The 14,754-nt window shown below is 35.7% G+C and overlaps 1 long non-coding RNA gene and 1 other non-coding gene across 2 annotated transcripts; one reads left to right on the plus strand and one right to left on the minus strand.

Annotated features, from left to right (window-relative positions):
* The first annotated feature begins 1,617 nt into the window (after positions 1 to 1,617).
* LOC117134460 lies at positions 1,618 to 1,724 on the plus strand. Its single transcript, XR_004458645.1, has one exon. It is a non-coding gene; the product is annotated as a small nucleolar RNA R71 (small nucleolar RNA).
* A 1,435-nt stretch (positions 1,725 to 3,159) lies between these two features.
* Positions 3,160 to 14,637, minus strand: LOC117134047. The gene is made up of 2 exons (XR_004458155.1): positions 10,560 to 14,637; positions 3,160 to 3,909 (listed from the first exon to the last, which is right to left on the minus strand). It is a non-coding gene; the product is annotated as an uncharacterized LOC117134047 (long non-coding RNA).
* Between the last annotated feature and the right edge of the window lie 117 nt (positions 14,638 to 14,754).

Here is a 14,754-nt window from a genome sequence, read left to right on the forward strand (position 1 = left end):
GAGTTCTCATCACACTTGAGAGGTATCAAAGTCATTGTAGGATCTCCCCTGATCCTTTTCTTCTGGACTTTCTGTTTCACCCTTGAATTCCCTCTGAATTTAGTAGGATCAGTGCTAGGATCTTCATCAGAGAACAGCCTGCTCTCACCCTTATCACCATGCTCCTTCTCTGGAACAACCTTCAGCTTTTCTACATCAAACACTGAGATGCGAGAGGCGTGTGATGAGGAAGATCTGGTGGGTACAGCCTTGTAGAAAACTTTCTTGTTGATGTTGGAGAAGCAGACTCTCTTGTTGGGCATATCGATGGTTGCTCCAACAGTAGCCATGAATGTCCTTCCAAATATTAAAGGCATCTCATGATCCTTGTTCATCTCAACAACTTGAAACTCAGCAGGAACAATGCATTCCCCTACTTGAACATGAAGGCTGCGGATGGTTCCATATGGGACTGCTCTGGAAGAGTTTGCAAAGGTCAGGGTCAGCTGAGAATGCTCAATATCAGCAATACCCAAATCGTCTACAATAGCCTTTGAGACGAGATTCACACAAGAACCAGAGTCACACAGAGCATCCTTGAAGGTTGTTCCTGCGATGGAGCATGGGAAAACAAACTTTCCAGGATCATCAACCTTAGGCAATACCTTCAATGCTGGTGTAGACAGTGCTTTGATATAGAGGACCTTGATCTCCTCTTGAGTCTCTCTACAGTGTTTAAAGAACTGGAGCAATGGACGAATCTGCAGAGCATCTTCGAATGCAAGTTCTTTAGGAAGCCTTCTCACCATCTTGTTAAAACCTATCAGCTGCTCTTCACTAATGGGATCCATCAGATGTCTAGGTGGAATTGGATAGGGAACCTTAGGAACATAGACTCGGACTGGTGGAGTTTCAGCAGGTTCGCTAGGAGCAATCACTTTAGAGCTAGCAGACTGCTCTGTGTTCTCTTCTGCGACTAGAATAGTCTCAGCAAACGACTGCTCTACTGCATTACAGTGCTCAGTCCTTGGATTTTTATCAGTTCTTCCAGGGAGCGTCTCTTGTTGCCTCTTGACACTCTCAGCTGTTTGAGCAAGCTGAACATCGATCTTTCTTATATGGATCGCAAGATTGTCATACTTGTTATTCAGCTCAGTGAACATGTTGCCCATCCTGGTGTCTATTTCCGTGGTTACCTGATTCAACGCCTTGGCCTGAACCTGCTGACCCTGCAACAGCTGTAGCATCATCATACCCAGACCCTTCAGCTCATCTGGTTGACTGTTCCCGGTAGCTGGAACAGCATGCGGATTGCTCTGCGGTTGTCGCTGGTTCTGGTTCTGAATATGCCTGGCCGTAGGTTGTTCCATGCTGAAAACGTGCCCTTGGTTGTTTTTCAGTAGCTGATCAACCTTGGCAGTCAGCTCATCTATTTTCTGGGCGTCAGAACTGTTTTCTTTCTTGGAGCAATCACTCTCCTCTTTCTTATTAGCTGAGCTAGCAGCCATGTTCTCAATCAGCTTAAACGCTCCAGCTGTGGTTTGAGTCATGAAGTCTCCATTGCTCGCAGAGTTTAGAGCACCTTGGTATTTCCAGTCCACTCCATCATAGAAAATGTCCAGGATATAATCATCATCAAATCCATGGTGAGGACATTCTCTGCGATAGTCATTGAAGCGCTCCCATGCGTCGCAGAAAAGCTCATCAGTGAGCTGTCTGAAGGAGGTGATCTTGTTCCTCAATGCAGCTGTTCTCGCCTTAGAGTAGAAATGGCTGAGGAACGCTGATCGGACCTGTTCCCATGAAGTGAGAGAGCCGGTAGGGAGAGAGTTCAACCACCGTGCAGCTTTTCCATCAAGAGAGAATGGGAATAACATGCACGTGATGTAGTCTGGTGGAACACCATTCACGCGAGTGAAACTGCAGACTTTTTCGAAGCTCTCAATATGCTCCATTGGAATTTCTGTAGAGAGACCAGAGAACACCTTTCTCTGTACTAGACCGATCAAAGCAGGCTTCATCTCGAAGTCCTGCCTGGTGCAGAGTGGAGGAACAATGGAAGAGCGCGTAGTAGGGATGTTACGCGGAAGGTTTCTCTGCCCGATTGGAACAGTCTGCGCCTGTTGTTCCTGCTGCGCGAGAGCAGCCTGTTCAGCAGCATCCTGCTGAGCTTGGATGGTCTGCTGCATTTGTTGCATCTGCTGCTGCATGAGTGCCATAGCCGCAGCGAGATCATCCTGATTGGCGTGATCACCCATAGTGGTGTCAGTTTGCCTTGGCTGTTGACGATTTGTTCTTTCTAACCTTGCTAGCTCCTGGTTGGTAAATGTAACTAACTCTCCTTGTGCGTTTCTCCGAGTATGTCTACTGGTCATGCACCTGGAACATTAGCTGCAACAAAAAGGATAAGGCAAGTTAGAGGTCTTAGACTAAATAAATAACCGAAAAATAAAGGTAAAAAGATGATCCCCGGCAACGGCGCCAATTTGATATTACGTGTATACGCACACCAAATAACCTAATGTGCACACTACCACAATCGAATGGTATGTCGATGTAGCACTTTAGGATTGAATCCACAGAGACCAACTATTACACTTTATCTTTATGGGATCAATATCAAGTTAAAACAATATGGGGGTTTTAAAGTTGATTTCGTAACAACCAAGTAAAAAGATTAATTAAAGATTTCAGATGATTAAAATGCTAGCCTAGGGTGGTTTGGTCGGGTGTTAAGCAAGTGTGAGCCAAACAATTATTCAAGTTTAATTAAAAGCAAGTCTAGAACTCGGATCACTCAAGTAGAACAGCCCACTGTCGTGGAACTGCCCCCTATGCTGATCGATCTTGATACCTAAACTCTCGTTTGGATCAAGATGCGACAGCAAGCAATAGAGATCAAGTCCGATAGGTTCACCAAACACCCTAATATCTACTTTCGCTGATTAGGGATGCTAGGCTCATTCATAACAGATCTAGCAACCTATTACACGGTTAATGAACAGGTTAAACCTAGGATCTAACATTAAGCGGCCAGATTAATGCAAGCATTAAGAACAGTTATGAATGAAGACAATCAATGGTTTCACTTATCTATGTTTAACTCACGGATCTAACACCCGAACACCCTAGACTAAGCAAGTTGACTACTCAGCCATGAACAGAGAAAACACAGAGATCAATTCTGAATAAGACTTCATGTAAATAAAAGAGATAGAAAGAGGGTTCAGGATAATCTTCTCTATGGTGAGAGAGATGGAGCCTTCTCCCTTTACAATCCAAAAGCACAAAAGTCTCCAATGGTTTTCTTCTGTCTAGAATAGCGTAGTATGATCAGGAAAAATAGAAAAAGAAGATATATCAAAGCCACAGGCGGCTGGGAGAGAAAAATAGAGAGATTAGGGCAAATCCCGAAATAGGTTGTAGTTTCCTTAAAAATCTCTGCCGCTGGAACAGTCACTCGGAACAGTCACTCGGGTTGCTCCGCTTTCCGGAACAGTCATCAAGACTGTTCTGCGTGAAAATCACTGAATTGCACTGTTGTCTGCCTCTTTTGTTCCAGCTGGTCCATCTCCCATCCAATGCAACTCCAGACCTGTAATGACTCCAAAGGACTAGGAAGACTCGATAAAGACTTGAAAACCAATTTAAAAGCATATATACAAGATGTATAAAACACCATATATCAATTATACACTCCAAAATGACAGTCAATGATCTAATTAATGGAAAATCAAAGGAGTGGGATGTTGGGCTACTGGAAAATTATGTTCACCACGAGAATATACCTCTAACAAGAATTTTGGCCATCATCCCAACCTATCGCCCGGACACTTATGCTGGAATTATACAAAGAGTGAACAGTACACTATTAAATCTGGATATTGGATATCACGTAACTTACTGGAAGAAAATGAAGAGACAGAGATCCTGGTGTAAGATTAACTTTTATGATTTCAATTATGAAATCTACCCAAGACCAAACTATATTTATCTTAATTCAACCCTAATAGTTTTCTAAAAGAAGAAGAGAGAAACACTGACCTTGATCCATGCTTGGATACAATTCCGCCAATTGATCTTCTCTATCCTTAACCTTTGACTTTCAATATTCCTTTGATGGAGAGGAATCAACCCTGTCTTTCTCTCTTTGACATTATTGTCTTTTGTTACGTTAATTCATTACAAAGGAGGGAACGTGTGGTTTATATATTTATGTTAATGGTTGTGATGGTTCACGACAATTACCACGTAACCACTTTTTTATGTAGCCACCTTTTTTGTAACCCCCATATACATGTATATAGTATCATCTTTATGTAGTTAATATAAACTAACTACAAATACTATATATACATATAAATAATTAATAGAGAAATACACTAATACTAAAATGGTAAGGATAGAGGGTTATCAATACACCCGATACTAATACTTTAATCGAAACCAATCCATCACGGTATCGTCTTTTATATTAGAATCCATAACATTAATATGAACTTGATCTTTATACTGAACCAATAGACATATATGTCATATAAGAATATAAAATATTCTTACATTCTCCCACTTGACATTTGTGTCGTCTTAAGAGTTCAATAACTTTAATGTGCACTTTTCATCATGTCCACTTTATCTTTACTAAAATTCAAATTGATCGAATCATGGCGGTTGTATGTCATTTAATCGGCATGGTCCCTTCCATATATCACAAACCAATTATAACTTTATATTATCCTTACATGAGAAGAACTTTTATTCTCAAATCTTTACCATATGTTATCTATTAACCTTAAGTGTATACACATACTTTAATGATAACATATTTAATAAATCAGAAACTTAACTTTAACTGAATTCCTAGGTGTCAAAATCTTAATGAGCATTCCATAATATAATAGCAAGGCTTTATCTATAATACCCATACGCTCTAAATGGCCATTGAACGCCTTGGGTGGTAAGACTTTAGTTTGCGGATCCGCTATCTTTATATCCTTTCTTATGTGCTCAAATGACACTCTATGTTTCTGAACTTCTCCTTTAACAGACAAGTACTATAACTTAATGTGCTTAGCACCCATCCAGTGCTTGTTATCCTTTCAAAAGAAGACATCTGCGAAATAATCACCATAATCTCTCAGCGGTTTGGCGTTAGTGTCGACAATCCAAAACCCTGAGATAAATTTCTGTAGGCTCCATACATGAATTGTGGCTTCAAAGCATACCACAATTCAACCTTAATAGTGGAAGTAGCAATGACAAACTACTTTCCACTTTCCTTTCAATTGTTCCCACAAATAATAGAAACAATACCTAAACGTTGATTTTTACCATCAACGCATCCGGCTTTATTTGAATCTGAAAATCCTATAACCTTTGATTGATTGGATCTCTTTTATGTAAGCATGTTCTCGTTGGTGCCTTGCAAGTACCAGAGGACCTTTCTTTGCAGCGTTCCAGTGGTTCATTCTGGGATTACTTTATCGGCCCAACTTTCCAATATCAAAACTGATATCAAGCTGAATACATTCAAACTCCCAACCACTAATGTCTACGGAAATATTTTTATCTCTTTACGCTCCAATTCATTCTGTAGACTTTACATTTTATTATACTTAGCCCCCTTATGAATTGGAGCTATTCCTATGGAGCATTTTACGATTCCATATATCTCTAAGATCTTACTAATATATCTTATGTGGGAGAAACTCAACAGTCCTTGTGATCTATCTTGGAAGATTTCTATTATGATCACATAAGATGTCTCTCCCATATCTTTCACTTCAAAGTTCTTAGAGATACTACTTTAGATCATGTAACATGTCTATGTTATTTTCAGCAAGCAAAATTATATTAACCTATAAGACTAACACCAAAAATTTGCTCCCACTGACCTTAATATAGATAGATCGATCAAAGATAATCTCTCTAAAACTATTCGACGTTATGGTATCATTAAACTTTATATACCAATGTCTGGGAGCCTGTTCTTTCTCAGCTTACACACTATATTTTATTTTCATGCGGCCATGAAAATTTCATGTTGGTCATATATACTACTTCCTCAAGCTCTACATTCAGAAAGGCGGTCAAACATCTATCTAGTGAAACTCAAGATCATAATGAGCCACCTAAGCCAAAACAATGCTAAGAGAATCCTTCTTTTAAACTGTAGAGAAGATCTCTTTATAGTTAATGCCATCTTTTCTGGGTGAAACCTTTAGCAACAAGGCGAGCCTTGTATCTTTCAATATTACCTTTCGAGTTATGTTTAGTCTTAAAGTCCAATTTACAATCAACGGTTTTGAAACCATTAGGAAACTCTACTAAGTACCAAACTTCGCTATCACCCTTAGATCTTATCTCGTTGCGGCACCAACCTTTTCCAGAATTGTCACTTTCCATGGCTTTTTGAATGAGATCAGGTCTTCATCAATATTTAAGCCACATTCACTTTCTATAGCAACCACATAATCATTTGATATGGCAGATCTTCTTTCCCTTTCAGATCGCTTTAAAGGTACTTGTGGTTCACTATCCTCTAATTGAATTGTGACAAGTTCATTGACTATATATTTTAGCTAGTGAGATCAGTGCATCTGCATGTTGTTCTATTGTGAAGAAACAACTACCTCAGGTGCAACTTCAGGTGAAAGAAATTTTCACCCGAATTTCATTAATGTCCACCCTTTCGCAGTTCACAACTCCCACTAGTTTCACCATTCTCAATGAACCTAAGATTACCCGATTCAACTATTCTCGTACTATAGTTAGAACAATAAAAAAGTATACCCCTTTGATTCTTTTAGGATAGCCAATAAAAAATAATCCATTGACAGTCCTAGGATCAAGTTTCTTTTGATGTGGATTATATAGCCTTATTTCTGATGAGCAACCCCATACACGTAAATGGTTCAAACTAGGTTTCTTTCCATTCATAGTTCGTAAGGGATCTTAGGAACTTCGTAACTAGGAACCTGGTTCAGCACATACGCTGCAGTTCTTAATGCATATATATACCCACAACTAAAGAAGTAAAGAGCAATTACTTAACATGCTTCTAACCATCTCTATTATAGTACGATTATGCCTCTCTATACACCATTATGCTAAAGAGTATTGGACATACTGTATTGTGCACAAATGCCTCTACTTTGAACTAACTTTCCATAGAGCTCACCTCCTCTATCAGATCTCACTACTTTTACTTTTCTATCTAGCCGCCTTTCCATCTTATCAGTGAACACCTTTAGGACATCCACAAAATTAGACCTTTCATGCAGTAGATAAGTATATACATACTGTGAGTAATCATCAATAAAGATGATGAGGTCCTTTTCACCGCTTCATGAAGGAGCATCGAAAGGGCCAGATATATTGGTGTGGTGTGTATTAACCTAAGAAACTGAGTGCTTCTTGTGGCTGGTTTCTTTACATTATGTTTAGTCTGCTTTCCTTTAATGCAGTCTATACATACATGTAGGTCACTAAAATCCAATTGAGGAGGAATTTCACTCTTCACAAACCTCTTTTTTTTTTTGGGATATGTGACCTAGTCTTTGATGCCACAAGACACCGAACTTTCATTATATGTGCTATGATTAGTGCCTCTAATTTCAACCACCAAGTATTACTAGAAATTTTTAATAAGATTCCTTTCATAGCAAACAAGGCTTTAATGTTTACTTTCTTATCAAAACAAGCCTTCCTTATAAGACAATCCTACTTGAAAAGTCTCATTTTATTGCAAAAGAAACACTTCATTTCATTTCGGATTTGACTTTTAAGTCCTTTCAGGAAAGACTAGTTATTCCTTTTGTTCTTTCTACTTGGGATTCTTTTGCTGCTACTGACACTTCCAAGACCTATGAGGTTAGTAACTTGGTCTTTCATCTTCCTTGATCTCCCCTCCTCTTGAATAAACATAGCCTTTAATTCTCTAATGTTTCATTATCTTTACTGGTGTTGTAATTCACCTGAAACTGACTAATCTCAAGAGGTATAGAGTTCATGATGAATTGGACCAGAAACTTCTCGTGTACCTCCATTTCCAAGGTCTTTAACTTTACAGCCAGATTAGACATGTGGGTCACATGATCACAGATTAGCTGGGACCAGTCAACCATTTTCATAGTTAGCTCATTTATGAGACTTCCTACATTCGACTTACAACTGAATCCGACTATAAATTCCTTCTTATACTCTGTCTTAGACATCGACGACTTAACTCTTTCTACCGTCATCAACCTCATTACGTTCAAACTCAGCCTATTAGATTGCTCTCATATCTTACACATAAATTTTTCATATTTTGAGCTATTTTCCATAATGGCTGAGAGCCCCACATCAATTACTATGGTGAAGTCTAATGTCATCATACCCAGTGTGAACCGGATCTTTTCAGACCATGAGACCATTGAACTTTACGACAGAATTAGCAAATGCAAATACATTTGCTGAAGCTGCAAGCTTTAATACATGCTTACCCTTTACTACTTTGAAACTTTACTTCAGATTCTAAAATTAATATAAACTTTCAAGTTTGTAATTTAAGCAACCTTTGGGCAATACTTAAACACAAACACTTTCAGTGATGTTAAAATAGACTTTAATGATTAATCATTTCAAACTCAAGTCAATATATAGTATCCTACCTTTGGGTATAAATACGATTAACTATAATAAAAGAAATGAGTAATCCTTTTCATATTATTAACTATATTCAATGATCCACCTTTGGGTGATCTCCTAGAATATAGAAAATAAAATAATTGATCACTACAACTTTCATGTCATTTAACATCTCCTTAATCATGATCAATCATACTATATTAATTTTAATAATTATAAGAAAATAACAAGGTCACTTTGGTGACTAACATGTTATAAACTATGTAAATATTAAAATATTAATAGGTAAATTTATCTTAATATTACGTTATTATTTCATAACATAATCATTTCTATATTGTGTCAATATTTCATAACACAAATTACCTATTATTAAAATGCAGCGGAAGCATTTTAAACTAAATGAATTATATTGATGTCTCAAACCATACAAGACATTTAACTAAACTATACAGACGGCTCTATATATCACCGCCTAAACCTTTATGATATTATTGAACTACAAATACCAAAAGGTTTAATGCATTCATTAAGCATGCCATGCACACGTTCACTAATACAGCGACAAACAGATTCTACAGAGTTGTGAAACATCCTTCAGTCACACTTTTAGTGGTGACTTTTCACAATAACAATCTAGTAACCGTCAATCAAATTCCAGAATTTAGCATGCAACGTTTCATGCATGTATATAAATACAATTCCAGAAAATATACTAAACTAGTGACTCTTCATACTATAATAACGGTTACGTATATCCAGAATCTAGCGTACAACCAATTCTATTTTCAGATATGATTATTCTTTCCGTGATAATCTTTCACAAATTAACGTTACACATGCATGCAGTGTGACTTTTCATCACGCGAACAGTTATTTCTCATCCTTCCTTGCGAAAAGAAATGACAACAACAGGACAAACATAATCCAGACTTGTTTGACCATTTCATGCAAATATATTACGTAACCTTAACAGAAAATCAAACCGCATGCATGCAACCGGTTAACCGTTCACTTAAACCTAGAATCTATACCATTCTGTCTCACGCATGAATCCATTTATAACATTCAAGCGTGTGCTCTTATTGTATACTTCAAAGAAACATTATTAGTTTCTGGAACCTTTACGCAACTACGGTTACCGTGTTCGCAACACACCGTGCGCATATACATGATATGAACACACGCTTGATAGCAACATACGTTTACTATAACATGGATCATGGACACTCTTTAAAATGGAATTAACCATATATGTTCTTGAACACATGAGAACTAATTACAGTGAATTAAATAAATCTAGAATGGCTCTGATACCAAATGTAAGATTAACTTTTACGATTTCAATTATGAAATCTACCCAAGACCAAACTAGATTTATCTTAATTCAACCCTAATAGTTTTCTAAAAGAAGAAGAGAGAAACACTGACCTTGATCCATGCTTGGATACAATTCCACCAATTGATCTTCTCTATCCTTAACCTTTGACTTTCAATATTCCTTTGATGGAGAGGAATCAACCCTGTCTTTCTCTCTTTGACATTATTGTCTTTTGTTACGTTAATTCATTACAAAGGAGGGAACATGTGGTTTATATATTTATGTTAATGGTTGTGATGGTTCACGACAATTACCACGTAACCACTTTTTTATGTAGCCACCTTTTTTGTAACCCCCATATACATGTATATAGTATCATCTTTATGTAGTTAATATAAACTAACTACAAATACTATATATACATATAAATAATTAATAGAGAAATACACTAATACTAAAATGGTAAGGATAGAGGGTTATCAATACACCTGATACTAATACTTTAATCGAAACCAATCCATCACGGTATCGTCTTTTATATTAGAATCCATAACATTAATATGAACTTGATCTTTATACTGAACCAATAGACATATATGTCATATAAGAATATAAAATATTCTTACACCTGGACCCAAGTATAACAAAGTTTCAAGTCTTTGCTTGGAAAATAAAGGAACCTAAGAAGATATGTCATCTTATTTGGATACTGATAACAACATAACATGTGGCGATAACAAGGAACATGGCACGTTGCAATATGCGATGCAATAATTATTTTTCAAGATGTGGAGAACTTGAAGAAACTGTTACTCACGCAATCTTCACCAGCTTTATATGCATGGTCTTTATCAGCAACTCCATCTAGCACGGACATCTTCCTGATATCGAGTGTTTATGCTAATATGTATTATCTTTTGTGGAGAAATAACAACATTGATGTTGTGGGCATAGAAAAGACACCTGAACCAGAGGACAACCAGATGTACCATTCAGCCAACCAAAGGACCCACTAGGATATGTGTTCAGTAAAGACGACATATTTCACCAACCAGAAGGAAATTTGCCATGAAACCAATTTTCATGAATTCTAAACTCAACAAGGAGTCAAGACCAATTATAAGAATCTTCAAAGGTACTCGGACCAGGAAGGTATAAATTTTACAAACCGGAGGTTTTCTAACCCGTCTATCTGCAAGTATCTGAGTTTAGAAGTTGTTTCAAGGCCAATGAAGAAACATTCCAACCCAAAAAACTCATGGACTTAAATATGGATCTCTTATCTTTCCAACAAGCACATAATGAGGAGAAATGGCCACGGATATATAAAGTTATGGCCCAATCTCCAAAACCGGCCAAACCAGTTCTACACTTGCCTTAATTGGAAGTTAACCGGTTCAATCAGCTTCAAACAAAACATTGGTGGCCAGGAGATAAATTTAGGCATTCAGGAGGCTCATCCAATGATCCATAAGATTCATAAAAGCCAGTTTCATGCACCAGCAACCACATGATCAGGAGGATCTTCATTAACAACAATTTCCTTATCGGGATGCATTCACATTTGGAGCCATAAGTCATCCACGACTCAGCCATCAAAGCTATAACTTTTTGGAGTCATTTCCAGTTTATCCAGAAGCCACAAGATGCACCAGAACACACTGGATCAGGCGGATCCCAATCAGACTAGAAAATAGATCCGGTTTTCTTAATTTGGCCAAAACGACATTATCTGAGGAAGGACTTCTACTCCTTCAGTTTGGTTCGGTCCAAACCTATTCATGGAAGCCAGGAGCGTCCTACCATGTTCCAGCATCCAGGGGATTAGGAAAATCTTTTTGCACTCCAACTTGCCTTATATGGAGCCAATCAACATTAATGTCCAACAGCTCTTTTCCTATCAAGTTATGGACGACATCAGAACTTATAAAGCCATCAGGAATATCTAAAGGAAGCTCTATTATACCCTAAAAACATCCAGCTTCAAAAAGAATCAAGTTTCTCACTTGGAGCCAAAAACCCATAAAAGGCTCCAACGGCTAGTTTCTGATTTTGTTACTTTGCTTGATTTGTTTCCTTCTTTTCTTCTTATGAACATTAGGCTTAGATTCCAGAGCATTATATTAGCTCTTAGATTGACACTGTAAAGATCACCTTCCAATCTTTAAGAAATAATAATCAGTTTGCTTGTTTTTATCAAAGAGAGTTTTTGAATAGAAATCTGTCTTTAGAATATTTTGAACGATTCTTGTGTTCTATTGATTTGTTAGCATAGGTTGTTTGTGTGATTCAACAGCCATTGTTATCCCAGATTGAGAGAGTCAATCATTATCTATCCAACATCATCTTCCATCCATCCATCCATCATCTATCTTCACTTCATCAAACCATTACATCCTATCTTTAGTTTTTGTTCTTGTTTTCATAATTTATAGACTCATTGTTCTTCCTATATTTTCAGGATATTTTGGACTTGAAAGTACAGCTAGTCGGCCATCTTCACCATCTTTCCATCCGATCTTCATCTCCATCGATAAGATCGACCCATCGCCCATCGATCTTATCGACTCAGCTCCCGTGCATGTAACATTTGGGTATCAGAGCTTAAAGCTCCTATATCAGGTGATATCAATCCATCTCTATATCTGTTCTTGTTTCATTCCTTGTTAGTTTTCATTTATAAAACCAAAAATCCATAAAAATTGTTATTTGTTTCTAGTTTCAATTTCTGCCATTTTTGTGTTCTTATTAAAGAAAAAAAACAAAAAGAAAGTTTTTGGATAGTTTGATCCACAAAATTTCTTTGACATATTACTCGAGTTGTTTGCATTCAGTTCTCCCAGTTCCACTTACCATATTTTAATTTTGCATTAGTTCATTGCTTAGTTTCCTTTCTTTTCATTTGTGCATTAAAAAAAATTCAAAAACAATTAATTGCATTTGTTACTTGTTATTTTTGTTAAATATCTTTTATATATTAATTGAAGAGCATTACAACATTATTTTGTAACCACGTGTCATCTCCAGGATGATTGTTAGAATCCTAAGAAAATTAGTTGGTTCATCTAAACATATATTATACTTTTTATTAAACTAAATATAAAATTGATTAGTAGTATACAAAAAAAATATTCTTCTTTTTTTCTTAAATAAAAATTACAGAATTACCTAATATGATTAACATATATATGACAATTAATGATTTTGAATAATAAAGATTTGATAACAATTTTTGTATACTTCATCATTTTTGTTTAATTTGATATTCTTAAAAGAAACTAAACAATCACATTAATCATATAATCAAAAATTCAGATTTTTTTCTTATATGTTATATTTAAAATTTTCAAAATGACTATAAATTACTAATATTGTCAAAAGTCTCACTTAAAAAATGTGTGATCAATAGTTTAATGTTTGGTTATAACAAGATACAAATGATCAAAAACTCATATGAATAATAAGTTTTATTTAATAGATATTCATATTAAATATATATATATATATAATGTATATATATTAATATTATGAAAATTAAACTGTGTACCATATTCAAAATTTCCATTACAAAAGTACTGATACCTTAATATTTATTTTGAAATTTTTTATTGAATTTTTAAAAACATTTATAAATTATTAAAATTATTAAAAATCTCACACTAGAAATCTTGTGATTAATGGTTTATTTTTTTGCTACAAAAATATAAAAATGTTAATAAAATTATATGAGTATGAAGCCTCAATTAATAAATATCCATATTAAAATACTATATATCTATGTCAATATCATTTAAATTTGATTATATAACATATAAAAAATAAAATAATTGTTTTTATTTATTTACAAATAAAAATATTGTAAGTGAACAAATTTTTTTTTTTCATTTATGTGATTACTCTAATTTAATTATACACATAATATTTACTCGCTTCTCAGTTATTTAATATTTTTATTATTTTATAATGCGTAATAAACACAAAATAAATAATAATACGTAAAATTAATTTGCGTATATACTATTCATTCCACGTTTTCATCCCTTACAAGGCGCATGTCTTCATCTAGTTGATTTTATATTTCTATAGCATTTTGGTATATTTCGTTCATATCATTGTCGCATTCAAAAGCAAAAATAAAATATTTTTTGCCTCATAGTTTTTGGAAAGTAGGTCCAAAGCATTTTGATATTTTGTTTGAATAAAAATTCCACCACTGCGCCTTAATTATAAGCACTTAACTACTTTGTGTGTTTCATATCAGGTACCATGGACGAGGAAGATCACTCTTAGGAAGAAGAGCAATCCATGCTTGATGAAGAACAAACTCATGACAATATAATATACAGAACAGAAGTTACATTCTTCTTTTTCTATCTATGCGTCACGAGTTCTTTGCCAGCACGTTGAGAAACACCCATTTGAAGCTGAAACACGGAAGTCTCTTGGAATCTAGAGCTGGGTTCTTCGATTCTCAGCTTCCTAAGCCTGGGGTTCACTGGGTGAAGTAACTTATGAACTGTCCTTACTTGCCTCGCAAAGGAACACTGGACAACTCAGGAAAATGATGAGTACATCTATTACAAGAGCTTCTCCTAGAAATAATCAGTGCTTCGTTTGTTACAAAAAATTGTAAAACTTCTAATCCAATAAGCTCCTGATGACAAGTAGCATAGTAACTGGATGATTAATTTGATAGGTGATCTACTAAACAAAAAAAATTGGTTTAAAATCTACTAGATCTATTGACTCCTATTTAGGTTAAAGATCCGCATCCATCTACGTGGCCATTTCCTCTCCTTTCCAATTTATTGAACTTAAGCACA

This window comes from Brassica rapa, chromosome A05 (assembly GCF_000309985.2).
Source record: "Brassica rapa cultivar Chiifu-401-42 chromosome A05, CAAS_Brap_v3.01, whole genome shotgun sequence".
Lineage (NCBI taxonomy): Eukaryota > Viridiplantae > Streptophyta > Magnoliopsida > Brassicales > Brassicaceae > Brassica > Brassica rapa.